Genomic DNA, 25,558 nt, shown 5'->3' with positions numbered 1-25,558 from the left:
GAGGGGAAGCTGCACCGCTCCCGGAAGCACTGCAATACCAGGTCGATGCGTGGAGTGGACGGAGCAAGCCCCTGTTCCATCTCCCTGTTCCAAAAATCAATTTAATATTTGGTCCCCAGATAGGGGACGTATCAGATATTAAACTGATAAGAACAGATACTACACTTGATCTTAGCCAAAAGGCCGAGAAGCGATAGCCTGTAAACTCCCGCCGACGCGCAAGTGTCCCTCGGCCTCTGTCTTCTCCGTCAATCTGGCCGCGGTCGGCCGAGCGCAGGTGCGACGGCGGGCCTGCAGCAAGAGAGCAATTTCGGCCAGGGCTTACTTACTTGCAAGCCAGACGAAAAGCCGTGCCCGTATGGCACCCCCTTCCCTTCGGCGGAGATGACGCCATGAAAGCATTTGCATTTTGCGAGCAATTAACCAACCGGGCGGCGCGCAGGAGCGCGCCGGCGGGGCTTGCGGTGTCCCCTCCCCCCTCCTTTTCCAACGGGGGCGGGCGCAGTGGCTCAGAAATCCAACAGGGTGCAGCACGGTCCAGGTCAGCTGCAGAGCGGGAAAGGTGGCGAGGCCCCGCCCTGAAATCCAGGGCACGTCCCCATATGCAAATAAGAAAGAAAAACACAATTTTGACATGCAAACGCAGAGCGAAAAACACCCCCGAAGGCGGCTGCTTAGCCTGCGGCGCGGCCGGCCAGCGAGCGGGTGAAAAGTAAGGCGGCGGCACGACAAGGGCGAGCCCGAGCGGCTCTACAAAGGAAAGACAGCACGGCTGAAAGTGGTGCGAAAACTTTTTCTGCTTTTGACTTTTGCGACTTCCCACCCCAAAGAGGGGAAGCTGCACCTCTCCCGGAAGCACTGCAATACCAGGTCGATGCGTGGAGTGGACGGAGCAAGCCCCTGTTCCATCTCCCTGTTCCAAAAATCAATTTAATATTTGGTCCCCAGATAGGGGACGTATCAGATATTAAACTGATAAGAACAGATACTACACTTGATCTTAGCCAAAAGGCCGAGAAGCGATAGCCTGTAAACTCCCGCCGACGCGCAAGTGTCCCTCGGCCTCTGTCTTCTCCGTCAATCTGGCCGCGGTCGGCCGAGCGCAGGTGCGACGGCGGGCCTGCAGCAAGAGAGCAATTTCGGCCAGGGCTTACTTACTTGCAAGCCAGACGAAAAGCCGTGCCCGTATGGCACCCCCTTCCCTTCGGCGGAGATGACGCCATGAAAGCATTTGCATTTTGCGAGCAATTAACCAACCGGGCGGCGCGCAGGAGCGCGCCGGCGGGGCTTGCGGTGTCCCCTCCCCCCTCCTTTTCCAACGGGGGCGGGCGCAGTGGCTCAGAAATCCAACAGGGTGCAGCACGGTCCAGGTCAGCTGCAGAGCGGGAAAGGTGGCGAGGCCCCGCCCTGAAATCCAGGGCACGTCCCCATATGCAAATAAGAAAGAAAAACACAATTTTGACATGCAAACGCAGAGCGAAAAACACCCCCGAAGGCGGCTGCTTAGCCTGCGGCGCGGCCGGCCAGCGAGCGAGTGAAAAGTAAGGCGGCGGCACGACAAGGGCGAGCCCGAGCGGCTCTACAAAGGAAAGACAGCACGGCTGAAAGTGGTGCGAAAACTTTTTCTGCTTTTGACTTTTGCGACTTCCCACCCCAAAGAGGGGAAGCTGCACCGCTCCCGGAAGCACTGCAATACCAGGTCGATGCGTGGAGTGGACGGAGCAAGCCCCTGTTCCATCTCCCTGTTCCAAAAATCAATTTAATATTTGGTCCCCAGATAGGGGACGTATCAGATATTAAACTGATAAGAACAGATACTACACTTGATCTTAGCCAAAAGGCCGAGAAGCGATAGCCTGTAAACTCCCGCCGACGCGCAAGTGTCCCTCGGCCTCTGTCTTCTCCGTCAATCTGGCCGCGGTCGGCCGAGCGCAGGTGCGACGGCGGGCCTGCAGCAAGAGAGCAATTTCGGCCAGGGCTTACTTACTTGCAAGCCAGACGAAAAGCCGTGCCCGTATGGCACCCCCTTCCCTTCGGCGGAGATGACGCCATGAAAGCATTTGCATTTTGCGAGCAATTAACCAACCGGGCGGCGCGCAGGAGCGCGCCGGCGGGGCTTGCGGTGTCCCCTCCCCCCTCCTTTTCCAACGGGGGCGGGCGCAGTGGCTCAGAAATCCAGCAGGGTGCAGCACGGTCCAGGTCAGCTGCAGAGCGGGAAAGGTGGCGAGGCCCCGCCCTGAAATCCAGGGCACGTCCCCATATGCAAATAAGAAAGAAAAACACAATTTTGACATGCAAACGCAGAGCGAAAAACACCCCCGAAGGCGGCTGCTTAGCCTGCGGCGCGGCCGGCCAGCGAGCGGGTGAAAAGTAAGGCGGCGGCACGACAAGGGCGAGCCCGAGCGGCTCTACAAAGGAAAGACAGCACGGCTGAAAGTGGTGCGAAAACTTTTTCTGCTTTTGACTTTTGCGACTTCCCACCCCAAAGAGGGGAAGCTGCACCGCTCCCGGAAGCACTGCAATACCAGGTCGATGCGTGGAGTGGACGGAGCAAGCCCCTGTTCCATCTCCCTGTTCCAAAAATCAATTTAATATTTGGTCCCCAGATAGGGGACGTATCAGATATTAAACTGATAAGAACAGATACTACACTTGATCTTAGCCAAAAGGCCGAGAAGCGATAGCCTGTAAACTCCCGCCGACGCGCAAGTGTCCCTCGGCCTCTGTCTTCTCCGTCAATCTGGCCGCGGTCGGCCGAGCGCAGGTGCGACGGCGGGCCTGCAGCAAGAGAGCAATTTCGGCCAGGGCTTACTTACTTGCAAGCCAGACGAAAAGCCGTGCCCGTATGGCACCCCCTTCCCTTCGGAGGAGATGACGCCATGAAAGCATTTGCATTTTGCGAGCAATTAACCAACCGGGCGGCGCGCAGGAGCGCGCCGGCGGGGCTTGCGGTGTCCCCTCCCCCCTCCTTTTCCAACGGGGGCGGGCGCAGTGGCTCAGAAATCCAACAGGGTGCAGCACGGTCCAGGTCAGCTGCAGAGCGGGAAAGGTGGCGAGGCCCCGCCCTGAAATCCAGGGCACGTCCCCATATGCAAATAAGAAAGAAAAACACAATTTTGACATGCAAACGCAGAGCGAAAAACACCCCCGAAGGCGGCTGCTTAGCCTGCGGCGCGGCCGGCCAGCGAGCGGGTGAAAAGTAAGGCGGCGGCACGACAAGGGCGAGCCCGAGCGGCTCTACAAAGGAAAGACAGCACGGCTGAAAGTGGTGCGAAAACTTTTTCTGCTTTTGACTTTTGCGACTTCCCACCCCAAAGAGGGGAAGCTGCACCGCTCCCGGAAGCACTGCAATACCAGGTCGATGCGTGGAGTGGACGGAGCAAGCCCCTGTTCCATCTCCCTGTTCCAAAAATCAATTTAATATTTGGTCCCCAGATAGGGGACGTATCAGATATTAAACTGATAAGAACAGATACTACACTTGATCTTAGCCAAAAGGCCGAGAAGCGATAGCCTGTAAACTCCCGCCGACGCGCAAGTGTCCCTCGGCCTCTGTCTTCTCCGTCAATCTGGCCGCGGTCGGCCGAGCGCAGGTGCGACGGCGGGCCTGCAGCAAGAGAGCAATTTCGGCCAGGGCTTACTTACTTGCAAGCCAGACGAAAAGCCGTGCCCGTATGGCACCCCCTTCCCTTCGGCGGAGATGACGCCATGAAAGCATTTGCATTTTGCGAGCAATTAACCAACCGGGCGGCGCGCAGGAGCGCGCCGGCGGGGCTTGCGGTGTCCCCTCCCCCCTCCTTTTCCAACGGGGGCGGGCGCAGTGGCTCAGAAATCCAACAGGGTGCAGCACGGTCCAGGTCAGCTGCAGAGCGGGAAAGGTGGCGAGGCCCCGCCCTGAAATCCAGGGCACGTCCCCATATGCAAATAAGAAAGAAAAACACAATTTTGACATGCAAACGCAGAGCGAAAAACACCCCCGAAGGCGGCTGCTTAGCCTGCGGCGCGGCCGGCCAGCGAGCGGGTGAAAAGTAAGGCGGCGGCACGACAAGGGCGAGCCCGAGCGGCTCTACAAAGGAAAGACAGCACGGCTGAAAGTGGTGCGAAAACTTTTTCTGCTTTTGACTTTTGCGACTTCCCACCCCAAAGAGGGGAAGCTGCACCGCTCCCGGAAGCACTGCAATACCAGGTCGATGCGTGGAGTGGACGGAGCAAGCCCCTGTTCCATCTCCCTGTTCCAAAAATCAATTTAATATTTGGTCCCCAGATAGGGGACGTATCAGATATTAAACTGATAAGAACAGATACTACACTTGATCTTAGCCAAAAGGCCGAGAAGCGATAGCCTGTAAACTCCCGCCGACGCGCAAGTGTCCCTCGGCCTCTGTCTTCTCCGTCAATCTGGCCGCGGTCGGCCGAGCGCAGGTGCGACGGCGGGCCTGCAGCAAGAGAGCAATTTCGGCCAGGGCTTACTTACTTGCAAGCCAGACGAAAAGCCGTGCCCGTATGGCACCCCCTTCCCTTCGGCGGAGATGACGCCATGAAAGCATTTGCATTTTGCGAGCAATTAACCAACCGGGCGGCGCGCAGGAGCGCGCCGGCGGGGCTTGCGGTGTCCCCTCCCCCCTCCTTTTCCAACGGGGGCGGGCGCAGTGGCTCAGAAATCCAGCAGGGTGCAGCACGGTCCAGGTCAGCTGCAGAGCGGGAAAGGTGGCGAGGCCCCGCCCTGAAATCCAGGGCACGTCCCCATATGCAAATAAGAAAGAAAAACACAATTTTGACATGCAAACGCAGAGCGAAAAACACCCCCGAAGGCGGCTGCTTAGCCTGCGGCGCGGCCGGCCAGCGAGCGGGTGAAAAGTAAGGCGGCGGCACGACAAGGGCGAGCCCGAGCGGCTCTACAAAGGAAAGACAGCACGGCTGAAAGTGGTGCGAAAACTTTTTCTGCTTTTGACTTTTGCGACTTCCCACCCCAAAGAGGGGAAGCTGCACCGCTCCCGGAAGCACTGCAATACCAGGTCGATGCGTGGAGTGGACGGAGCAAGCCCCTGTTCCATCTCCCTGTTCCAAAAATCAATTTAATATTTGGTCCCCAGATAGGGGACGTATCAGATATTAAACTGATAAGAACAGATACTACACTTGATCTTAGCCAAAAGGCCGAGAAGCGATAGCCTGTAAACTCCCGCCGACGCGCAAGTGTCCCTCGGCCTCTGTCTTCTCCGTCAATCTGGCCGCGGTCGGCCGAGCGCAGGTGCGACGGCGGGCCTGCAGCAAGAGAGCAATTTCGGCCAGGGCTTACTTACTTGCAAGCCAGACGAAAAGCCGTGCCCGTATGGCACCCCCTTCCCTTCGGCGGAGATGACGCCATGAAAGCATTTGCATTTTGCGAGCAATTAACCAACCGGGCGGCGCGCAGGAGCGCGCCGGCGGGGCTTGCGGTGTCCCCTCCCCCCTCCTTTTCCAACGGGGGCGGGCGCAGTGGCTCAGAAATCCAACAGGGTGCAGCACGGTCCAGGTCAGCTGCAGAGCGGGAAAGGTGGCGAGGCCCCGCCCTGAAATCCAGGGCACGTCCCCATATGCAAATAAGAAAGAAAAACACAATTTTGACATGCAAACGCAGAGCGAAAAACACCCCCGAAGGCGGCTGCTTAGCCTGCGGCGCGGCCGGCCAGCGAGCGGGTGAAAAGTAAGGCGGCGGCACGACAAGGGCGAGCCCGAGCGGCTCTACAAAGGAAAGACAGCACGGCTGAAAGTGGTGCGAAAACTTTTTCTGCTTTTGACTTTTGCGACTTCCCACCCCAAAGAGGGGAAGCTGCACCGCTCCCGGAAGCACTGCAATACCAGGTCGATGCGTGGAGTGGACGGAGCAAGCCCCTGTTCCATCTCCCTGTTCCAAAAATCAATTTAATATTTGGTCCCCAGATAGGGGACGTATCAGATATTAAACTGATAAGAACAGATACTACACTTGATCTTAGCCAAAAGGCCGAGAAGCGATAGCCTGTAAACTCCCGCCGACGCGCAAGTGTCCCTCGGCCTCTGTCTTCTCCGTCAATCTGGCCGCGGTCGGCCGAGCGCAGGTGCGACGGCGGGCCTGCAGCAAGAGAGCAATTTCGGCCAGGGCTTACTTACTTGCAAGCCAGACGAAAAGCCGTGCCCGTATGGCACCCCCTTCCCTTCGGCGGAGATGACGCCATGAAAGCATTTGCATTTTGCGAGCAATTAACCAACCGGGCGGCGCGCAGGAGCGCGCCGGCGGGGCTTGCGGTGTCCCCTCCCCCCTCCTTTTCCAACGGGGGCGGGCGCAGTGGCTCAGAAATCCAACAGGGTGCAGCACGGTCCAGGTCAGCTGCAGAGCGGGAAAGGTGGCGAGGCCCCGCCCTGAAATCCAGGGCACGTCCCCATATGCAAATAAGAAAGAAAAACACAATTTTGACATGCAAACGCAGAGCGAAAAACACCCCCGAAGGCGGCTGCTTAGCCTGCGGCGCGGCCGGCCAGCGAGCGGGTGAAAAGTAAGGCGGCGGCACGACAAGGGCGAGCCCGAGCGGCTCTACAAAGGAAAGACAGCACGGCTGAAAGTGGTGCGAAAACTTTTTCTGCTTTTGACTTTTGCGACTTCCCACCCCAAAGAGGGGAAGCTGCACCGCTCCCGGAAGCACTGCAATACCAGGTCGATGCGTGGAGTGGACGGAGCAAGCCCCTGTTCCATCTTCCTGTTCCAAAAATCAATTTAATATTTGGTCCCCAGATAGGGGACGTATCAGATATTAAACTGATAAGAACAGATACTACACTTGATCTTAGCCAAAAGGCCGAGAAGCGATAGCCTGTAAACTCCCGCCGACGCGCAAGTGTCCCTCGGCCTCTGTCTTCTCCGTCAATCTGGCCGCGGTCGGCCGAGCGCAGGTGCGACGGCGGGCCTGCAGCAAGAGAGCAATTTCGGCCAGGGCTTACTTACTTGCAAGCCAGACGAAAAGCCGTGCCCGTATGGCACCCCCTTCCCTTCGGCGGAGATGACGCCATGAAAGCATTTGCATTTTGCGAGCAATTAACCAACCGGGCGGCGCGCAGGAGCGCGCCGGCGGGGCTTGCGGTGTCCCCTCCCCCCTCCTTTTCCAACGGGGGCGGGCGCAGTGGCTCAGAAATCCAACAGGGTGCAGCACGGTCCAGGTCAGCTGCAGAGCGGGAAAGGTGGCGAGGCCCCGCCCTGAAATCCAGGGCACGTCCCCATATGCAAATAAGAAAGAAAAACACAATTTTGACATGCAAACGCAGAGCGAAAAACACCCCCGAAGGCGGCTGCTTAGCCTGCGGCGCGGCCGGCCAGCGAGCGGGTGAAAAGTAAGGCGGCGGCACGACAAGGGCGAGCCCGAGCGGCTCTACAAAGGAAAGACAGCACGGCTGAAAGTGGTGCGAAAACTTTTTCTGCTTTTGACTTTTGCGACTTCCCACCCCAAAGAGGGGAAGCTGCACCGCTCCCGGAAGCACTGCAATACCAGGTCGATGCGTGGAGTGGACGGAGCAAGCCCCTGTTCCATCTCCCTGTTCCAAAAATCAATTTAATATTTGGTCCCCAGATAGGGGACGTATCAGATATTAAACTGATAAGAACAGATACTACACTTGATCTTAGCCAAAAGGCCGAGAAGCGATAGCCTGTAAACTCCCGCCGACGCGCAAGTGTCCCTCGGCCTCTGTCTTCTCCGTCAATCTGGCCGCGGTCGGCCGAGCGCAGGTGCGACGGCGGGCCTGCAGCAAGAGAGCAATTTCGGCCAGGGCTTACTTACTTGCAAGCCAGACGAAAAGCCGTGCCCGTATGGCACCCCCTTCCCTTCGGCGGAGATGACGCCATGAAAGCATTTGCATTTTGCGAGCAATTAACCAACCGGGCGGCGCGCAGGAGCGCGCCGGCGGGGCTTGCGGTGTCCCCTCCCCCCTCCTTTTCCAACGGGGGCGGGCGCAGTGGCTCAGAAATCCAACAGGGTGCAGCACGGTCCAGGTCAGCTGCAGAGCGGGAAAGGTGGCGAGGCCCCGCCCTGAAATCCAGGGCACGTCCCCATATGCAAATAAGAAAGAAAAACACAATTTTGACATGCAAACGCAGAGCGAAAAACACCCCCGAAGGCGGCTGCTTAGCCTGCGGCGCGGCCGGCCAGCGAGCGGGTGAAAAGTAAGGCGGCGGCACGACAAGGGCGAGCCCGAGCGGCTCTACAAAGGAAAGACAGCACGGCTGAAAGTGGTGCGAAAACTTTTTCTGCTTTTGACTTTTGCGACTTCCCACCCCAAAGAGGGGAAGCTGCACCGCTCCCGGAAGCACTGCAATACCAGGTCGATGCGTGGAGTGGACGGAGCAAGCCCCTGTTCCATCTCCCTGTTCCAAAAATCAATTTAATATTTGGTCCCCAGATAGGGGACGTATCAGATATTAAACTGATAAGAACAGATACTACACTTGATCTTAGCCAAAAGGCCGAGAAGCGATAGCCTGTAAACTCCCGCCGACGCGCAAGTGTCCCTCGGCCTCTGTCTTCTCCGTCAATCTGGCCGCGGTCGGCCGAGCGCAGGTGCGACGGCGGGCCTGCAGCAAGAGAGCAATTTCGGCCAGGGCTTACTTACTTGCAAGCCAGACGAAAAGCCGTGCCCGTATGGCACCCCCTTCCCTTCGGCGGAGATGACGCCATGAAAGCATTTGCATTTTGCGAGCAATTAACCAACCGGGCGGCGCGCAGGAGCGCGCCGGCGGGGCTTGCGGTGTCCCCTCCCCCCTCCTTTTCCAACGGGGGCGGGCGCAGTGGCTCAGAAATCCAACAGGGTGCAGCACGGTCCAGGTCAGCTGCAGAGCGGGAAAGGTGGCGAGGCCCCGCCCTGAAATCCAGGGCACGTCCCCATATGCAAATAAGAAAGAAAAACACAATTTTGACATGCAAACGCAGAGCGAAAAACACCCCCGAAGGCGGCTGCTTAGCCTGCGGCGCGGCCGGCCAGCGAGCGGGTGAAAAGTAAGGCGGCGGCACGACAAGGGCGAGCCCGAGCGGCTCTACAAAGGAAAGACAGCACGGCTGAAAGTGGTGCGAAAACTTTTTCTGCTTTTGACTTTTGCGACTTCCCACCCCAAAGAGGGGAAGCTGCACCGCTCCCGGAAGCACTGCAATACCAGGTCGATGCGTGGAGTGGACGGAGCAAGCCCCTGTTCCATCTCCCTGTTCCAAAAATCAATTTAATATTTGGTCCCCAGATAGGGGACGTATCAGATATTAAACTGATAAGAACAGATACTACACTTGATCTTAGCCAAAAGGCCGAGAAGCGATAGCCTGTAAACTCCCGCCGACGCGCAAGTGTCCCTCGGCCTCTGTCTTCTCCGTCAATCTGGCCGCGGTCGGCCGAGCGCAGGTGCGACGGCGGGCCTGCAGCAAGAGAGCAATTTCGGCCAGGGCTTACTTACTTGCAAGCCAGACGAAAAGCCGTGCCCGTATGGCACCCCCTTCCCTTCGGCGGAGATGACGCCATGAAAGCATTTGCATTTTGCGAGCAATTAACCAACCGGGCGGCGCGCAGGAGCGCGCCGGCGGGGCTTGCGGTGTCCCCTCCCCCCTCCTTTTCCAACGGGGGCGGGCGCAGTGGCTCAGAAATCCAACAGGGTGCAGCACGGTCCAGGTCAGCTGCAGAGCGGGAAAGGTGGCGAGGCCCCGCCCTGAAATCCAGGGCACGTCCCCATATGCAAATAAGAAAGAAAAACACAATTTTGACATGCAAACGCAGAGCGAAAAACACCCCCGAAGGCGGCTGCTTAGCCTGCGGCGCGGCCGGCCAGCGAGCGGGTGAAAAGTAAGGCGGCGGCACGACAAGGGCGAGCCCGAGCGGCTCTACAAAGGAAAGACAGCACGGCTGAAAGTGGTGCGAAAACTTTTTCTGCTTTTGACTTTTGCGACTTCCCACCCCAAAGAGGGGAAGCTGCACCTCTCCCGGAAGCACTGCAATACCAGGTCGATGCGTGGAGTGGACGGAGCAAGCCCCTGTTCCATCTCCCTGTTCCAAAAATCAATTTAATATTTGGTCCCCAGATAGGGGACGTATCAGATATTAAACTGATAAGAACAGATACTACACTTGATCTTAGCCAAAAGGCCGAGAAGCGATAGCCTGTAAACTCCCGCCGACGCGCAAGTGTCCCTCGGCCTCTGTCTTCTCCGTCAATCTGGCCGCGGTCGGCCGAGCGCAGGTGCGACGGCGGGCCTGCAGCAAGAGAGCAATTTCGGCCAGGGCTTACTTACTTGCAAGCCAGACGAAAAGCCGTGCCCGTATGGCACCCCCTTCCCTTCGGCGGAGATGACGCCATGAAAGCATTTGCATTTTGCGAGCAATTAACCAACCGGGCGGCGCGCAGGAGCGCGCCGGCGGGGCTTGCGGTGTCCCCTCCCCCCTCCTTTTCCAACGGGGGCGGGCGCAGTGGCTCAGAAATCCAACAGGGTGCAGCACGGTCCAGGTCAGCTGCAGAGCGGGAAAGGTGGCGAGGCCCCGCCCTGAAATCCAGGGCACGTCCCCATATGCAAATAAGAAAGAAAAACACAATTTTGACATGCAAACGCAGAGCGAAAAACACCCCCGAAGGCGGCTGCTTAGCCTGCGGCGCGGCCGGCCAGCGAGCGAGTGAAAAGTAAGGCGGCGGCACGACAAGGGCGAGCCCGAGCGGCTCTACAAAGGAAAGACAGCACGGCTGAAAGTGGTGCGAAAACTTTTTCTGCTTTTGACTTTTGCGACTTCCCACCCCAAAGAGGGGAAGCTGCACCGCTCCCGGAAGCACTGCAATACCAGGTCGATGCGTGGAGTGGACGGAGCAAGCCCCTGTTCCATCAACCTGTTCCAGAAATCAATTTAATATTTGGTCCCCAGATAGGGGACGTATCAGATATTAAACTGATAAGAACAGATACTACACTTGATCTTAGCCAAAAGGCCGAGAAGCGATAGCCTGTAAACTCCCGCCGACGCGCAAGTGTCCCTCGGCCTCTGTCTTCTCCGTCAATCTGGCCGCGGTCGGCCGAGCGCAGGTGCGACGGCGGGCCTGCAGCAAGAGAGCAATTTCGGCCAGGGCTTACTTACTTGCAAGCCAGACGAAAAGCCGTGCCCGTATGGCACCCCCTTCCCTTCGGCGGAGATGACGCCATGAAAGCATTTGCATTTTGCGAGCAATTAACCAACCGGGCGGCGCGCAGGAGCGCGCCGGCGGGGCTTGCGGTGTCCCCTCCCCCCTCCTTTTCCAACGGGGGCGGGCGCAGTGGCTCAGAAATCCAACAGGGTGCAGCACGGTCCAGGTCAGCTGCAGAGCGGGAAAGGTGGCGAGGCCCCGCCCTGAAATCCAGGGCACGTCCCCATATGCAAATAAGAAAGAAAAACACAATTTTGACATGCAAACGCAGAGCGAAAAACACCCCCGAAGGCGGCTGCTTAGCCTGCGGCGCGGCCGGCCAGCGAGCGGGTGAAAAGTAAGGCGGCGGCACGACAAGGGCGAGCCCGAGCGGCTCTACAAAGGAAAGACAGCACGGCTGAAAGTGGTGCGAAAACTTTTTCTGCTTTTGACTTTTGCGACTTCCCACCCCAAAGAGGGGAAGCTGCACCGCTCCCGGAAGCACTGCAATACCAGGTCGATGCGTGGAGTGGACGGAGCAAGCCCCTGTTCCATCTCCCTGTTCCAAAAATCAATTTAATATTTGGTCCCCAGATAGGGGACGTATCAGATATTAAACTGATAAGAACAGATACTACACTTGATCTTAGCCAAAAGGCCGAGAAGCGATAGCCTGTAAACTCCCGCCGACGCGCAAGTGTCCCTCGGCCTCTGTCTTCTCCGTCAATCTGGCCGCGGTCGGCCGAGCGCAGGTGCGACGGCGGGCCTGCAGCAAGAGAGCAATTTCGGCCAGGGCTTACTTACTTGCAAGCCAGACGAAAAGCCGTGCCCGTATGGCACCCCCTTCCCTTCGGCGGAGATGACGCCATGAAAGCATTTGCATTTTGCGAGCAATTAACCAACCGGGCGGCGCGCAGGAGCGCGCCGGCGGGGCTTGCGGTGTCCCCTCCCCCCTCCTTTTCCAACGGGGGCGGGCGCAGTGGCTCAGAAATCCAACAGGGTGCAGCACGGTCCAGGTCAGCTGCAGAGCGGGAAAGGTGGCGAGGCCCCGCCCTGAAATCCAGGGCACGTCCCCATATGCAAATAAGAAAGAAAAACACAATTTTGACATGCAAACGCAGAGCGAAAAACACCCCCGAAGGCGGCTGCTTAGCCTGCGGCGCGGCCGGCCAGCGAGCGGGTGAAAAGTAAGGCGGCGGCACGACAAGGGCGAGCCCGAGCGGCTCTACAAAGGAAAGACAGCACGGCTGAAAGTGGTGCGAAAACTTTTTCTGCTTTTGACTTTTGCGACTTCCCACCCCAAAGAGGGGAAGCTGCACCGCTCCCGGAAGCACTGCAATACCAGGTCGATGCGTGGAGTGGACGGAGCAAGCCCCTGTTCCATCTCCCTGTTCCAAAAATCAATTTAATATTTGGTCCCCAGATAGGGGACGTATCAGATATTAAACTGATAAGAACAGATACTACACTTGATCTTAGCCAAAAGGCCGAGAAGCGATAGCCTGTAAACTCCCGCCGACGCGCAAGTGTCCCTCGGCCTCTGTCTTCTCCGTCAATCTGGCCGCGGTCGGCCGAGCGCAGGTGCGACGGCGGGCCTGCAGCAAGAGAGCAATTTCGGCCAGGGCTTACTTACTTGCAAGCCAGACGAAAAGCCGTGCCCGTATGGCACCCCCTTCCCTTCGGCGGAGATGACGCCATGAAAGCATTTGCATTTTGCGAGCAATTAACCAACCGGGCGGCGCGCAGGAGCGCGCCGGCGGGGCTTGCGGTGTCCCCTCCCCCCTCCTTTTCCAACGGGGGCGGGCGCAGTGGCTCAGAAATCCAACAGGGTGCAGCACGGTCCAGGTCAGCTGCAGAGCGGGAAAGGTGGCGAGGCCCCGCCCTGAAATCCAGGGCACGTCCCCATATGCAAATAAGAAAGAAAAACACAATTTTGACATGCAAACGCAGAGCGAAAAACACCCCCGAAGGCGGCTGCTTAGCCTGCGGCGCGGCCGGCCAGCGAGCGGATGAAAAGTAAGGCGGCGGCACGACAAGGGCGAGCCCGAGCGGCTCTACAAAGGAAAGACAGCACGGCTGAAAGTGGTGCGAAAACTTTTTCTGCTTTTGACTTTTGCGACTTCCCACCCCAAAGAGGGGAAGCTGCACCGCTCCCGGAAGCACTGCAATACCAGGTCGATGCGTGGAGTGGACGGAGCAAGCCCCTGTTCCATCTCCCTGTTCCAAAAATCAATTTAATATTTGGTCCCCAGATAGGGGACGTATCAGATATTAAACTGATAAGAACAGATACTACACTTGATCTTAGCCAAAAGGCCGAGAAGCGATAGCCTGTAAACTCCCGCCGACGCGCAAGTGTCCCTCGGCCTCTGTCTTCTCCGTCAATCTGGCCGCGGTCGGCCGAGCGCAGGTGCGACGGCGGGCCTGCAGCAAGAGAGCAATTTCGGCCAGGGCTTACTTACTTGCAAGCCAGACGAAAAGCCGTGCCCGTATGGCACCCCCTTCCCTTCGGCGGAGATGACGCCATGAAAGCATTTGCATTTTGCGAGCAATTAACCAACCGGGCGGCGCGCAGGAGCGCGCCGGCGGGGCTTGCGGTGTCCCCTCCCCCCTCCTTTTCCAACGGGGGCGGGCGCAGTGGCTCAGAAATCCAACAGGGTGCAGCACGGTCCAGGTCAGCTGCAGAGCGGGAAAGGTGGCGAGGCCCCGCCCTGAAATCCAGGGCACGTCCCCATATGCAAATAAGAAAGAAAAACACAATTTTGACATGCAAACGCAGAGCGAAAAACACCCCCGAAGGCGGCTGCTTAGCCTGCGGCGCGGCCGGCCAGCGAGCGGGTGAAAAGTAAGGCGGCGGCACGACAAGGGCGAGCCCGAGCGGCTCTACAAAGGAAAGACAGCACGGCTGAAAGTGGTGCGAAAACTTTTTCTGCTTTTGACTTTTGCGACTTCCCACCCCAAAGAGGGGAAGCTGCACCGCTCCCGGAAGCACTGCAATACCAGGTCGATGCGTGGAGTGGACGGAGCAAGCCCCTGTTCCATCTCCCTGTTCCAAAAATCAATTTAATATTTGGTCCCCAGATAGGGGACGTATCAGATATTAAACTGATAAGAACAGATACTACACTTGATCTTAGCCAAAAGGCCGAGAAGCGATAGCCTGTAAACTCCCGCCGACGCGCAAGTGTCCCTCGGCCTCTGTCTTCTCCGTCAATCTGGCCGCGGTCGGCCGAGCGCAGGTGCGACGGCGGGCCTGCAGCAAGAGAGCAATTTCGGCCAGGGCTTACTTACTTGCAAGCCAGACGAAAAGCCGTGCCCGTATGGCACCCCCTTCCCTTCGGCGGAGATGACGCCATGAAAGCATTTGCATTTTGCGAGCAATTAACCAACCGGGCGGCGCGCAGGAGCGCGCCGGCGGGGCTTGCGGTGTCCCCTCCCCCCTCCTTTTCCAACGGGGGCGGGCGCAGTGGCTCAGAAATCCAACAGGGTGCAGCACGGTCCAGGTCAGCTGCAGAGCGGGAAAGGTGGCGAGGCCCCGCCCTGAAATCCAGGGCACGTCCCCATATGCAAATAAGAAAGAAAAACACAATTTTGACATGCAAACGCAGAGCGAAAAACACCCCCGAAGGCGGCTGCTTAGCCTGCGGCGCGGCCGGCCAGCGAGCGGGTGAAAAGTAAGGCGGCGGCACGACAAGGGCGAGCCCGAGCGGCTCTACAAAGGAAAGACAGCACGGCTGAAAGTGGTGCGAAAACTTTTTCTGCTTTTGACTTTTGCGACTTCCCACCCCAAAGAGGGGAAGCTGCACCGCTCCCGGAAGCACTGCAATACCAGGTCGATGCGTGGAGTGGACGGAGCAAGCCCCTGTTCCATCTCCCTGTTCCAAAAATCAATTTAATATTTGGTCCCCAGATAGGGGACGTATCAGATATTAAACTGATAAGAACAGATACTACACTTGATCTTAGCCAAAAGGCCGAGAAGCGATAGCCTGTAAACTCCCGCCGACGCGCAAGTGTCCCTCGGCCTCTGTCTTCTCCGTCAATCTGGCCGCGGTCGGCCGAGCGCAGGTGCGACGGCGGGCCTGCAGCAAGAGAGCAATTTCGGCCAGGGCTTACTTACTTGCAAGCCAGACGAAAAGCCGTGCCCGTATGGCACCCCCTTCCCTTCGGCGGAGATGACGCCATGAAAGCATTTGCATTTTGCGAGCAATTAACCAACCGGGCGGCGCGCAGGAGCGCGCCGGCGGGGCTTGCGGTGTCCCCTCCCCCCTCCTTTTCCAACGGGGGCGGGCGCAGTGGCTCAGAAATCCAACAGGGTGCAGCACGGTCCAGGTCAGCTGCAGAGCGGGAAAGGTGGCGAGGCCCCGCCCTGAAATCCAGGGCACGTCCCCATATGCAAATAAGAAAGAAAAACACAATTTTGACATGCAAACGCAGAGCGAAAAACACCCCCGAAGGCGGCTGCTTAGCCTGCGGCGCGGCCGGCCAGCGAGCGGATGAAAAGTAAGGCGGCGGCACGACAAGGGCGAGCCCGAGCGGCTCTACAAAGGAAAGACAGCACGGCTGAAAGTGGTGCGAAAACTTTTTCTGCTTTTGACTTTTGCGACTTCCCACCCCAAAGAGGGGAAGCTGCACCGCTCCCGGAAGCACTGCAATACCAGGTCGATGCGTGGAGTGGACGGAGCAAGCCCCTGTTCCATCTCCCTGTTCCAAAAATCAATTTAATATTTGGTCCCCAGATAGGGGACGTATCAGATATTAAACTGATAAGAACAGATACTACACTTGATCTTAGCCAAAAGGCCGAGAAGCGATAGCCTGTAAACTCCCGCCGACGCGCAAGTGTCCCTCGGCCTCTGTCTTCTCCGTCAATCTGGCCGCGGTCGGCCGAGCGCAGGTGCGACGGCGGGCCTGCAGCAAGAGAGCAATTTCGGCCAGGGCTTACTTACTTGCAAGCCAGACGAAAAGCCGTGCCCGTATGGCACCCCCTTCCCTTCGGCGGAGATGACGCCATGAAAGCATTTGCATTTTGCGAGCAATTAACCAACCGGGCGGCGCGCAGGAGCGCGCCGGCGGGGCTTGCGGTGTCCCCTCCCCCCTCCTTTTCCAACGGGGGCGGGCGCAGTGGCTCAGAAATCCAACAGGGTGCAGCACGGTCCAGGTCAGCTGCAGAGCGGGAAAGGTGGCGAGGCCCCGCCCTGAAATCCAGGGCACGTCCCCATATGCAAATAAGAAAGAAAAACACAATTTTGACATGCAAACGCAGAGCGAAAAACACCCCCGAAGGCGGCTGCTTAGCCTGCGGCGCGGCCGGCCAGCGAGCGGGTGAAAAGTAAGGCGGCGGCACGACAAGGGCGAGCCCGAGCGGCTCTACAAAGGAAAGACAGCACGGCTGAAAGTGGTGCGAAAACTTTTTCTGCTTTTGACTTTTGCGACTTCCCACCCCAAAGAGGGGAAGCTGCACCGCTCCCGGAAGCACTGCAATACCAGGTCGATGCGTGGAGTGGACGGAGCAAGCCCCTGTTCCATCTCCCTGTTCCAAAAATCAATTTAATATTTGGTCCCCAGATAGGGGACGTATCAGATATTAAACTGATAAGAACAGATACTACACTTGATCTTAGCCAAAAGGCCGAGAAGCGATAGCCTGTAAACTCCCGCCGACGCGCAAGTGTCCCTCGGCCTCTGTCTTCTCCGTCAATCTGGCCGCGGTCGGCCGAGCGCAGGTGCGACGGCGGGCCTGCAGCAAGAGAGCAATTTCGGCCAGGGCTTACTTACTTGCAAGCCAGACGAAAAGCCGTGCCCGTATGGCACCCCCTTCCCTTCGGCGGAGATGACGCCATGAAAGCATTTGCATTTTGCGAGCAATTAACCAACCGGGCGGCGCGCAGGAGCGCGCCGGCGGGGCTTGCGGTGTCCCCTCCCCCCTCCTTTTCCAACGGGGGCGGGCGCAGTGGCTCAGAAATCCAACAGGGTGCAGCACGGTCCAGGTCAGCTGCAGAGCGGGAAAGGTGGCGAGGCCCCGCCCTGAAATCCAGGGCACGTCCCCATATGCAAATAAGAAAGAAAAACACAATTTTGACATGCAAACGCAGAGCGAAAAACACCCCCGAAGGCGGCTGCTTAGCCTGCGGCGCGGCCGGCCAGCGAGCGGGTGAAAAGTAAGGCGGCGGCACGACAAGGGCGAGCCCGAGCGGCTCTACAAAGGAAAGACAGCACGGCTGAAAGTGGTGCGAAAACTTTTTCTGCTTTTGACTTTTGCGACTTCCCACCCCAAAGAGGGGAAGCTGCACCGCTCCCGGAAGCACTGCAATACCAGGTCGATGCGTGGAGTGGACGGAGCAAGCCCCTGTTCCATCTCCCTGTTCCAAAAATCAATTTAATATTTGGTCCCCAGATAGGGGACGTATCAGATATTAAACTGATAAGAACAGATTTTTTTTTTTTTTTTTTTTTTTTTTTTTTCAATATATATGCTTTATTCATAAAAATCTTTGTTCATGTACATGACAATGCAGTCCACATCTGGTACAGTGCAAATTAACTTCAGCACATGGCACTCAATTTACAAATTACATTACATTTATCATTACATATATCAAAGCATGTTTCAATGATAAGAACAGATACTACACTTGATCTTAGCCAAAAGGCCGAGAAGCGATAGCCTGTAAACTCCCGCCGACGCGCAAGTGTCCCTCGGCCTCTGTCTTCTCCGTCAATCTGGCCGCGGTCGGCCGAGCGCAGGTGCGACGGCGGGCCTGCAGCAAGAGAGCAATTTCGGCCAGGGCTTACTTACTTGCAAGCCAGACGAAAAGCCGTGCCCGTATGGCACCCCCTTCCCTTCGGCGGAGATGACGCCATGAAAGCATTTGCATTTTGCGAGCAATTAACCAACCGGGCGGCGCGCAGGAGCGCGCCGGCGGGGCTTGCGGTGTCCCCTCCCCCCTCCTTTTCCAACGGGGGCGGGCGCAGTGGCTCAGAAATCCAACAGGGTGCAGCACGGTCCAGGTCAGCTGCAGAGCGGGAAAGGTGGCGAGGCCCCGCCCTGAAATCCAGGGCACGTCCCCATATGCAAATAAGAAAGAAAAACACAATTTTGACATGCAAACGCAGAGCGAAAAACACCCCCGAAGGCGGCTGCTTAGCCTGCGGCGCGGCCGGCCAGCGAGCGGGTGAAAAGTAAGGCGGCGGCACGACAAGGGCGAGCCCGAGCGGCTCTACAAAGGAAAGACAGCACGGCTGAAAGTGGTGCGAAAACTTTTTCTGCTTTTGACTTTTGCGACTTCCCACCCCAAAGAGGGGAAGCTGCACCGCTCCCGGAAGCACTGCAATACCAGGTCGATGCGTGGAGTGGACGGAGCAAGCCCCTGTTCCATCTCCCTGTTCCAAAAATCAATTTAATATTTGGTCCCCAGATAGGGGACGTATCAGATATTAAACTGATAAGAACAGATACTACACTTGATCTTAGCCAAAAGGCCGAGAAGCGATAGCCTGTAAACTCCCGCCGACGCGCAAGTGTCCCTCGGCCTCTGTCTTCTCCGTCAATCTGGCCGCGGTCGGCCGAGCGCAGGTGCGACGGCGGGCCTGCAGCAAGAGAGCAATTTCGGCCAGGGCTTACTTACTTGCAAGCCAGACGAAAAGCCGTGCCCGTATGGCACCCCCTTCCCTTCGGCGGAGATGACGCCATGAAAGCATTTGCATTTTGCGAGCAATTAACCAACCGGGCGGCGCGCAGGAGCGCGCCGGCGGGGCTTGCGGTGTCCCCTCCCCCCTCCTTTTCCAACGGGGGCGGGCGCAGTGGCTCAGAAATCCAACAGGGTGCAGCACGGTCCAGGTCAGCTGCAGAGCGGGGAAGGTGGCGAGGCCCCGCCCTGAAATCCAGGGCACGTCCCCATATGCAAATAAGAAAGAAAAACACAATTTTGACATGCAAACGCAGAGCGAAAAACACCCCCGAAGGCGGCTGCTTAGCCTGCGGCGCGGCCGGCCAGCGAGCGGGTGAAAAGTAAGGCGGCGGCACGACAAGGGCGAGCCCGAGCGGCTCTACAAAGGAAAGACAGCACGGCTGAAAGTGGTGCGAAAACTTTTTCTGCTTTTGACTTTTGCGACTTCCCACCCCAAAGAGGGGAAGCTGCACCGCTCCCGGAAGCACTGCAATACCAGGTCGATGCGTGGAGTGGACGGAGCAAGCCCCTGTTCCATCTCCCTGTTCCAAAAATCAATTTAATATTTGGTCCCCAGATAGGGGACGTATCAGATATTAAACTGATAAGAACAGATACTACACTTGATCTTAGCCAAAAGGCCGAGAAGCGATAGCCTGTAAACTCCCGCCGACGCGCAAGTGTCCCTCGGCCTCTGTCTTCTCCGTCAATCTGGCCGCGGTCGGCCGAGCGCAGGTGCGACGGCGGGCCTGCAGCAAGAGAGCAATTTCGGCCAGGGCTTACTTACTTGCAAGCCAGACGAAAAGCCGTGCCCGTATGGCACCCCCTTCCCTTCGGCGGAGATGACGCCATGAAAGCATTTGCATTTTGCGAGCAATTAACCAACCGGGCGGCGCGCAGGAGCGCGCCGGCGGGGCTTGCGGTGTCCCCTCCCCCCTCCTTTTCCAACGGGGGCGGGCGCAGTGGCTCAGAAATCCAACAGGGTGCAGCACGGTCCAGGTCAGCTGCAGAGCGGGAAAGGTGGCGAGGCCCCGCCCTGAAATCCAGGGCACGTCCCCATATGCAAATAAGAAAGAAAAACACAATTTTGACATGCAAACGCAGAGCGAAAAACACCCCCGAAGGCGGCTGCTTAGCCTGCGGCGCGGCCGGCCAGCGAGCGGGTGAAAAGTAAGGCGGCGGCACGACAAGGGCGAGCCCGAGCGGCTCTACAAAGGAAAGACAGCACGGCTGAAAGTGGTGCGAAAACTTTTTCTGCTTTTGACTTTTGCGACTTCCCACCCCAAAGAGGGGAAGCTGCACCGCTCCCGGAAGCACTGCAATACCAGGTCGATGCGTGGAGTGGACGGAGCAAGCCCCTGTTCCATCTCCCTGTTCCAAAAATCAATTTAATATTTGGTCCCCAGATAGGGGACGTATCAGATATTAAACTGATAAGAACAGATACTACACTTGATCTTAGCCAAAAGGCCGAGAAGCGATAGCCTGTAAACTCCCGCCGACGCGCAAGTGTCCCTCGGCCTCTGTCTTCTCCGTCAATCTGGCCGCGGTCGGCCGAGCGCAGGTGCGACGGCGGGCCTGCAGCAAGAGAGCAATTTCGGCCAGGGCTTACTTACTTGCAAGCCAGACGAAAAGCCGTGCCCGTATGGCACCCCCTTCCCTTCGGCGGAGATGACGCCATGAAAGCATTTGCATTTTGCGAGCAATTAACCAACCGGGCGGCGCGCAGGAGCGCGCCGGCGGGGCTTGCGGTGTCCCCTCCCCCCTCCTTTTCCAACGGGGGCGGGCGCAGTGGCTCAGAAATCCAACAGGGTGCAGCACGGTCCAGGTCAGCTGCAGAGCGGGAAAGGTGGCGAGGCCCCGCCCTGAAATCCAGGGCACGTCCCCATATGCAAATAAGAAAGAAAAACACAATTTTGACATGCAAACGCAGAGCGAAAAACACCCCCGAAGGCGGCTGCTTAGCCTGCGGCGCGGCCGGCCAGCGAGCGGGTGAAAAGTAAGGCGGCGGCACGACAAGGGCGAGCCCGAGCGGCTCTACAAAGGAAAGACAGCACGGCTGAAAGTGGTGCGAAAACTTTTTCTGCTTTTGACTTTTGCGACTTCCCACCCCAAAGAGGGGAAGCTGCACCGCTCCCGGAAGCACTGCAATACCAGGTCGATGCGTGGAGTGGACGGAGCAAGCCCCTGTTCCATCTCCCTGTTCCAAAAATCAATTTAATATTTGGTCCCCAGATAGGGGACGTATCAGATATTAAACTGATAAGAACAGATACTACACTTGATCTTAGCCAAAAGGCCGAGAAGCGATAGCCTGTAAACTCCCGCCGACGCGCAAGTGTCCCTCGGCCTCTGTCTTCTCCGTCAATCTGGCCGCGGTCGGCCGAGCGCAGGTGCGACGGCGGGCCTGCAGCAAGAGAGCAATTTCGGCCAGGGCTTACTTACTTGCAAGCCAGACGAAAAGCCGTGCCCGTATGGCACCCCCTTCCCTTCGGCGGAGATGACGCCATGAAAGCATTTGCATTTTGCGAGCAATTAACCAACCGGGCGGCGCGCAGGAGCGCGCCGGCGGGGCTTGCGGTGTCCCCTCCCCCCTCCTTTTCCAACGGGGGCGGGCGCAGTGGCTCAGAAATCCAACAGGGTGCAGCACGGTCCAGGTCAGCTGCAGAGCGGGAAAGGTGGCGAGGCCCCGCCCTGAAATCCAGGGCACGTCCCCATATGCAAATAAGAAAGAAAAACACAATTTTGACATGCAAACGCAGAGCGAAAAACACCCCCGAAGGCGGCTGCTTAGCCTGCGGCGCGGCCGGCCAGCGAGCGGGTGAAAAGTAAGGCGGCGGCACGACAAGGGCGAGCCCGAGCGGCTCTACAAAGGAAAGACAGCACGGCTGAAAGTGGTGCGAAAATTTTTTCTGCTTTTGACTTTTGCGACTTCCCACCCCAAAGAGGGGAAGCTGCACCGCTCCCGGAAGCACTGCAATACCAGGTCGATGCGTGGAGTGGACGGAGCAAGCCCCTGTTCCATCTCCCTGTTCCAAAAATCAATTTAATATTTGGTCCCCAGATAGGGGACGTATCAGATATTAAACTGATAAGAACAGATACTACACTTGATCTTAGCCAAAAGGCCGAGAAGCGATAGCCTGTAAACTCCCGCCGACGCGCAAGTGTCCCTCGGCCTCTGTCTTCTCCGTCAATCTGGCCGCGGTCGGCCGAGCGCAGGTGCGACGGCGGGCCTGCAGCAAGAGAGCAATTTCGGCCAGGGCTTACTTACTTGCAAGCCAGACGAAAAGCCGTGCCCGTATGGCACCCCCTTCCCTTCGGCGGAGATGACGCCATGAAAGCATTTGCATTTTGCGAGCAATTAACCAACCGGGCGGCGCGCAGGAGCGCGCCGGCGGGGCTTGCGGTGTCCCCTCCCCCCTCCTTTTCCAACGGGGGCGGGCGCAGTGGCTCAGAAATCCAACAGGGTGCAGCACGGTCCAGGTCAGCTGCAGAGCGGGAAAGGTGGCGAGGCCCCGCCCTGAAATCCAGGGCACGTCCCCATATGCAAATAAGAAAGAAAAACACAATTTTGACATGCAAACGCAGAGCGAAAAACACCCCCGAAGGCGGCTGCTTAGCCTGCGGCGCGGCCGGCCAGCGAGCGGGTGAAAAGTAAGGCGGCGGCACGACAAGGGCGAGCCCGAGCGGCTCTACAAAGGAAAGACAGCACGGCTGAAAGTGGTGCGAAAACTTTTTCTGCTTTTGACTTTTGCGACTTCCCACCCCAAAGAGGGGAAGCTGCACCGCTCCCGGAAGCACTGCAATACCAGGTCGATGCGTGGAGTGGACGGAGCAAGCCCCTGTTCCATCTCCCTGTTCCAAAAATCAATTTAATATTTGGTCCCCAGATAGGGGACGTATCAGATATTAAACTGATAAGAACAGATACTACACTTGATCTTAGCCAAAAGGCCGAGAAGCGATAGCCTGTAAACTCCCGCCGACGCGCAAGTGTCCCTCGGCCTCTGTCTTCTCCGTCAATCTGGCCGCGGTCGGCCGAGCGCAGGTGCGACGGCGGGCCTGCAGCAAGAGAGCAATTTCGGCCAGGGCTTACTTACTTGCAAGCCAGACGAAAAGCCGTGCCCGTATGGCACCCCCTTCCCTTCGGCGGAGATGACGCCATGAAAGCATTTGCATTTTGCGAGCAATTAACCAACCGGGCGGCGCGCAGGAGCGCGCCGGCGGGGCTTGCGGTGTCCCCTCCCCCCTCCTTTTCCAACGGGGGCGGGCGCAGTGGCTCAGAAATCCAACAGGGTGCAGCACGGTCCAGGTCAGCTGCAGAGCGGGAAAGGTGGCGAGGCCCCGCCCTGAAATCCAGGGCACGTCCCCATATGCAAATAAGAAAGAAAAACACAATTTTGACATGCAAACGCAGAGCGAAAAACACCCCCGAAGGCGGCTGCTTAGCCTGCGGCGCGGCCGGCCAGCGAGCGGGTGAAAAGTAAGGCGGCGGCACGACAAGGGCGAGCCCGAGCGGCTCTACAAAGGAAAGACAGCACGGCTGAAAGTGGTGCGAAAACTTTTTCTGCTTTTGACTTTTGCGACTTCCCACCCCAAAGAGGGGAAGCTGCACCGCTCCCGGAAGCACTGCAATACCAGGTCGATGCGTGGAGTGGACGGAGCAAGCCCCTGTTCCATCTCCCTGTTCCAAAAATCAATTTAATATTTGGTCCCCAGATAGGGGACGTATCAGATATTAAACTGATAAGAACAGATACTACACTTGATCTTAGCCAAAAGGCCGAGAAGCGATAGCCTGTAAACTCCCGCCGACGCGCAAGTGTCCCTCGGCCTCTGTCTTCTCCGTCAATCTGGCCGCGGTCGGCCGAGCGCAGGTGCGACGGCGGGCCTGCAGCAAGAGAGCAATTTCGGCCAGGGCTTACTTACTTGCAAGCCAGACGAAAAGCCGTGCCCGTATGGCACCCCCTTCCCTTCGGCGGAGATGACGCCATGAAAGCATTTGCATTTTGCGAGCAATTAACCAACCGGGCGGCGCGCAGGAGCGCGCCGGCGGGGCTTGCGGTGTCCCCTCCCCCCTCCTTTTCCAACGGGGGCGGGCGCAGTGGCTCAGAAATCCAACAGGGTGCAGCACGGTCCAGGTCAGCTGCAGAGCGGGAAAGGTGGCGAGGCCCCGCCCTGAAATCCAGGGCACGTCCCCATATGCAAATAAGAAAGAAAAACACAATTTTGACATGCAAACGCAGAGCGAAAAACACCCCCGAAGGCGGCTGCTTAGCCTGCGGCGCGGCCGGCCAGCGAGCGGGTGAAAAGTAAGGCGGCGGCACGACAAGGGCGAGCCCGAGCGGCTCTACAAAGGAAAGACAGCACGGCTGAAAGTGGTGCGAAAACTTTTTCTGCTTTTGACTTTTGCGACTTCCCACCCCAAAGAGGGGAAGCTGCACCGCTCCCGGAAGCACTGCAATACCAGGTCGATGCGTGGAGTGGACGGAGCAAGCCCCTGTTCCATAAATCAATTTAATATTTGGTCCCCAGATAGGGGACGTATCAGATATTAAACTGATAAGAACAGATACTACACTTGATCTTAGCCAAAAGGCCGAGAAGCGATAGCCTGTAAACTCCCGCCGACGCGCAAGTGTCCCTCGGCCTCTGTCTTCTCCGTCAATCTGGCCGCGGTCGGCCGAGCGCAGGTGCGACGGCGGGCCTGCAGCAAGAGAGCAATTTCGGCCAGGGCTTACTTACTTGCAAGCCAGACGAAAAGCCGTGCCCGTATGGCACCCCCTTCCCTTCGGCGGAGATGACGCCATGAAAGCATTTGCATTTTGCGAGCAATTAACCAACCGGGCGGCGCGCAGGAGCGCGCCGGCGGGGCTTGCGGTGTCCCCTCCCCCCTCCTTTTCCAACGGGGGCGGGCGCAGTGGCTCAGAAATCCAACAGGGTGCAGCACGGTCCAGGTCAGCTGCAGAGCGGGAAAGGTGGCGAGGCCCCGCCCTGAAATCCAGGGCACGTCCCCATATGCAAATAAGAAAGAAAAACACAATTTTGACATGCAAACGCAGAGCGAAAAACACCCCCGAAGGCGGCTGCTTAGCCTGCGGCGCGGCCGGCCAGCGAGCGGGTGAAAAGTAAGGCGGCGGCACGACAAGGGCGAGCCCGAGCGGCTCTACAAAGGAAAGACAGCACGGCTGAAAGTGGTGCGAAAACTTTTTCTGCTTTTGACTTTTGCGACTTCCCACCCCAAAGAGGGGAAGCTGCACCGCTCCCGGAAGCACTGCAATACCAGGTCGATGCGTGGAGTGGACGGAGCAAGCCCCTGTTCCATCTCCCTGTTCCAAAAATCAATTTAATATTTGGTCCCCAGATAGGGGACGTATCAGATATTAAACTGATAAGAACAGATACTACACTTGATCTTAGCCAAAAGGCCGAGAAGCGATAGCCTGTAAACTCCCGCCGACGCGCAAGTGTCCCTCGGCCTCTGTCTTCTCCGTCAATCTGGCCGCGGTCGGCCGAGCGCAGGTGCGACGGCGGGCCTGCAGCAAGAGAGCAATTTCGGCCAGGGCTTACTTACTTGCAAGCCAGACGAAAAGCCGTGCCCGTATGGCACCCCCTTCCCTTCGGCGGAGATGACGCCATGAAAGCATTTGCATTTTGCGAGCAATTAACCAACCGGGCGGCGCGCAGGAGCGCGCCGGCGGGGCTTGCGGTGTCCCCTCCCCCCTCCTTTTCCAACGGGGGCGGGCGCAGTGGC

The 25,558-nt window shown here is 57.9% G+C and overlaps 29 non-coding genes and 2 pseudogenes across 29 annotated transcripts; all 31 read right to left on the bottom strand.

Moving 5' to 3' along the window:
* Window positions 1-4: 4 nt before the first annotated feature.
* LOC147081385 (U2 spliceosomal RNA) lies at window positions 5-195 on the bottom strand. The gene has a single exon (XR_015076613.1). It is a non-coding gene; the product is annotated as a U2 spliceosomal RNA (small nuclear RNA).
* Window positions 196-833: 638 nt separating this feature from the next.
* On the bottom strand, window positions 834-1,024 carry LOC147081384 (U2 spliceosomal RNA). Its single transcript, XR_015076679.1, has one exon. It is a non-coding gene; the product is annotated as a U2 spliceosomal RNA (small nuclear RNA).
* A 638-nt stretch (window positions 1,025-1,662) lies between these two features.
* LOC147081383 (U2 spliceosomal RNA) lies at window positions 1,663-1,853 on the bottom strand. Its single transcript, XR_015076612.1, has one exon. It is a non-coding gene; the product is annotated as a U2 spliceosomal RNA (small nuclear RNA).
* Window positions 1,854-2,491: 638 nt separating this feature from the next.
* Window positions 2,492-2,682, bottom strand: LOC147081382 (U2 spliceosomal RNA). The gene has a single exon (XR_015076611.1). It is a non-coding gene; the product is annotated as a U2 spliceosomal RNA (small nuclear RNA).
* A 638-nt stretch (window positions 2,683-3,320) lies between these two features.
* LOC147081381 (U2 spliceosomal RNA) lies at window positions 3,321-3,511 on the bottom strand. The gene has a single exon (XR_015076610.1). It is a non-coding gene; the product is annotated as a U2 spliceosomal RNA (small nuclear RNA).
* A 638-nt stretch (window positions 3,512-4,149) lies between these two features.
* On the bottom strand, window positions 4,150-4,340 carry LOC147081380 (U2 spliceosomal RNA). Its single transcript, XR_015076609.1, has one exon. It is a non-coding gene; the product is annotated as a U2 spliceosomal RNA (small nuclear RNA).
* A 638-nt stretch (window positions 4,341-4,978) lies between these two features.
* LOC147081379 (U2 spliceosomal RNA) lies at window positions 4,979-5,169 on the bottom strand. The gene has a single exon (XR_015076608.1). It is a non-coding gene; the product is annotated as a U2 spliceosomal RNA (small nuclear RNA).
* Window positions 5,170-5,807: 638 nt separating this feature from the next.
* On the bottom strand, window positions 5,808-5,998 carry LOC147081378 (U2 spliceosomal RNA). The gene has a single exon (XR_015076607.1). It is a non-coding gene; the product is annotated as a U2 spliceosomal RNA (small nuclear RNA).
* Window positions 5,999-6,636: 638 nt separating this feature from the next.
* Window positions 6,637-6,827, bottom strand: LOC147081377 (U2 spliceosomal RNA). The gene has a single exon (XR_015076680.1). It is a non-coding gene; the product is annotated as a U2 spliceosomal RNA (small nuclear RNA).
* A 638-nt stretch (window positions 6,828-7,465) lies between these two features.
* On the bottom strand, window positions 7,466-7,656 carry LOC147081376 (U2 spliceosomal RNA). The gene has a single exon (XR_015076606.1). It is a non-coding gene; the product is annotated as a U2 spliceosomal RNA (small nuclear RNA).
* A 638-nt stretch (window positions 7,657-8,294) lies between these two features.
* LOC147081375 (U2 spliceosomal RNA) lies at window positions 8,295-8,485 on the bottom strand. Its single transcript, XR_015076605.1, has one exon. It is a non-coding gene; the product is annotated as a U2 spliceosomal RNA (small nuclear RNA).
* A 638-nt stretch (window positions 8,486-9,123) lies between these two features.
* Window positions 9,124-9,314, bottom strand: LOC147081374 (U2 spliceosomal RNA). The gene has a single exon (XR_015076603.1). It is a non-coding gene; the product is annotated as a U2 spliceosomal RNA (small nuclear RNA).
* A 638-nt stretch (window positions 9,315-9,952) lies between these two features.
* Window positions 9,953-10,143, bottom strand: LOC147081373 (U2 spliceosomal RNA). Its single transcript, XR_015076678.1, has one exon. It is a non-coding gene; the product is annotated as a U2 spliceosomal RNA (small nuclear RNA).
* A 638-nt stretch (window positions 10,144-10,781) lies between these two features.
* On the bottom strand, window positions 10,782-10,972 carry LOC147081372 (U2 spliceosomal RNA). The gene has a single exon (XR_015076687.1). It is a non-coding gene; the product is annotated as a U2 spliceosomal RNA (small nuclear RNA).
* Window positions 10,973-11,610: 638 nt separating this feature from the next.
* On the bottom strand, window positions 11,611-11,801 carry LOC147081371 (U2 spliceosomal RNA). The gene has a single exon (XR_015076602.1). It is a non-coding gene; the product is annotated as a U2 spliceosomal RNA (small nuclear RNA).
* Window positions 11,802-12,439: 638 nt separating this feature from the next.
* LOC147081370 (U2 spliceosomal RNA) lies at window positions 12,440-12,630 on the bottom strand. The gene has a single exon (XR_015076601.1). It is a non-coding gene; the product is annotated as a U2 spliceosomal RNA (small nuclear RNA).
* A 638-nt stretch (window positions 12,631-13,268) lies between these two features.
* Window positions 13,269-13,459, bottom strand: LOC147081369 (U2 spliceosomal RNA). Its single transcript, XR_015076600.1, has one exon. It is a non-coding gene; the product is annotated as a U2 spliceosomal RNA (small nuclear RNA).
* A 638-nt stretch (window positions 13,460-14,097) lies between these two features.
* LOC147081368 (U2 spliceosomal RNA) lies at window positions 14,098-14,288 on the bottom strand. Its single transcript, XR_015076599.1, has one exon. It is a non-coding gene; the product is annotated as a U2 spliceosomal RNA (small nuclear RNA).
* Window positions 14,289-14,926: 638 nt separating this feature from the next.
* LOC147081367 (U2 spliceosomal RNA) lies at window positions 14,927-15,117 on the bottom strand. The gene has a single exon (XR_015076731.1). It is a non-coding gene; the product is annotated as a U2 spliceosomal RNA (small nuclear RNA).
* A 638-nt stretch (window positions 15,118-15,755) lies between these two features.
* On the bottom strand, window positions 15,756-15,946 carry LOC147081366 (U2 spliceosomal RNA). The gene has a single exon (XR_015076730.1). It is a non-coding gene; the product is annotated as a U2 spliceosomal RNA (small nuclear RNA).
* Window positions 15,947-16,584: 638 nt separating this feature from the next.
* On the bottom strand, window positions 16,585-16,775 carry LOC147081365 (U2 spliceosomal RNA). Its single transcript, XR_015076729.1, has one exon. It is a non-coding gene; the product is annotated as a U2 spliceosomal RNA (small nuclear RNA).
* Window positions 16,776-17,413: 638 nt separating this feature from the next.
* LOC147081364 (U2 spliceosomal RNA) lies at window positions 17,414-17,627 on the bottom strand (annotated as a pseudogene).
* Window positions 17,628-18,434: 807 nt separating this feature from the next.
* LOC147081363 (U2 spliceosomal RNA) lies at window positions 18,435-18,625 on the bottom strand. The gene has a single exon (XR_015076728.1). It is a non-coding gene; the product is annotated as a U2 spliceosomal RNA (small nuclear RNA).
* Window positions 18,626-19,263: 638 nt separating this feature from the next.
* On the bottom strand, window positions 19,264-19,454 carry LOC147081362 (U2 spliceosomal RNA). The gene has a single exon (XR_015076727.1). It is a non-coding gene; the product is annotated as a U2 spliceosomal RNA (small nuclear RNA).
* A 638-nt stretch (window positions 19,455-20,092) lies between these two features.
* LOC147081361 (U2 spliceosomal RNA) lies at window positions 20,093-20,283 on the bottom strand. Its single transcript, XR_015076725.1, has one exon. It is a non-coding gene; the product is annotated as a U2 spliceosomal RNA (small nuclear RNA).
* A 638-nt stretch (window positions 20,284-20,921) lies between these two features.
* On the bottom strand, window positions 20,922-21,112 carry LOC147081360 (U2 spliceosomal RNA). Its single transcript, XR_015076724.1, has one exon. It is a non-coding gene; the product is annotated as a U2 spliceosomal RNA (small nuclear RNA).
* Window positions 21,113-21,750: 638 nt separating this feature from the next.
* On the bottom strand, window positions 21,751-21,941 carry LOC147081359 (U2 spliceosomal RNA). Its single transcript, XR_015076723.1, has one exon. It is a non-coding gene; the product is annotated as a U2 spliceosomal RNA (small nuclear RNA).
* Window positions 21,942-22,579: 638 nt separating this feature from the next.
* On the bottom strand, window positions 22,580-22,770 carry LOC147081358 (U2 spliceosomal RNA). Its single transcript, XR_015076722.1, has one exon. It is a non-coding gene; the product is annotated as a U2 spliceosomal RNA (small nuclear RNA).
* Window positions 22,771-23,408: 638 nt separating this feature from the next.
* Window positions 23,409-23,599, bottom strand: LOC147081357 (U2 spliceosomal RNA). Its single transcript, XR_015076721.1, has one exon. It is a non-coding gene; the product is annotated as a U2 spliceosomal RNA (small nuclear RNA).
* Window positions 23,600-24,237: 638 nt separating this feature from the next.
* LOC147081356 (U2 spliceosomal RNA) lies at window positions 24,238-24,415 on the bottom strand (annotated as a pseudogene).
* Window positions 24,416-25,053: 638 nt separating this feature from the next.
* On the bottom strand, window positions 25,054-25,244 carry LOC147081355 (U2 spliceosomal RNA). The gene has a single exon (XR_015076720.1). It is a non-coding gene; the product is annotated as a U2 spliceosomal RNA (small nuclear RNA).
* Between the last annotated feature and the right edge of the window lie 314 nt (window positions 25,245-25,558).

Source organism: Somniosus microcephalus, unplaced genomic scaffold, assembly GCF_052327205.1.
Source record: "Somniosus microcephalus isolate GS21.2 unplaced genomic scaffold, FLI_Smic_1.0 scaffold562, whole genome shotgun sequence".
In the NCBI taxonomy this organism is placed as follows: Eukaryota; Metazoa; Chordata; class Chondrichthyes; order Squaliformes; family Somniosidae; genus Somniosus; species Somniosus microcephalus.
Note: the sequence above shows the minus strand (reverse complement) of the source record. Positions and strands in the feature narration are given on the sequence as shown.